Below are 398 nucleotides of genomic sequence, written 5' to 3'. Positions count from 1 at the left end.
CACGGTTGCTTGCCAAGGCATTCCATCAGGGTTCTGTCTCCGTGAAGCTTAAATTCGTTTCCCACGCTTTAAATGTTTTTCCTGCGACTGATATTTTTATCTGTTTTTTCTTCTCTTTTCACATGGCAAGACGCGAATGTCTATAGCACACGCCTGAAAGACGGAAACCTTTATCGTGTTATTCTTTACTTGAGTGCCGTGTATGGCGTGACTACGTCACACAACCTCGCGTGCACATTTACTATTAACGGGAAAATAGTGGAGAGTGTAGGCGAGCTGGTGTAAGTTGAACATGGTGGTAAACTTGATATACGAATATGCATCAAGGACAAGGGCGGAAACAGGACTTTTTTTGAGAAGTCCTGTGTCCTTGATCTTTTATCCTTTCATGTATTCGT

Source organism: Ixodes scapularis, unplaced genomic scaffold (genome assembly GCF_016920785.2).
Source record: "Ixodes scapularis isolate PalLabHiFi unplaced genomic scaffold, ASM1692078v2 PGA_scaffold8__174_contigs__length_109621045, whole genome shotgun sequence".
In the NCBI taxonomy this organism is placed as follows: domain Eukaryota; kingdom Metazoa; phylum Arthropoda; class Arachnida; order Ixodida; family Ixodidae; genus Ixodes; species Ixodes scapularis.
The sequence above is the reverse complement of the archived record's forward strand: the minus strand, read 5'-3'. Positions refer to the sequence as shown.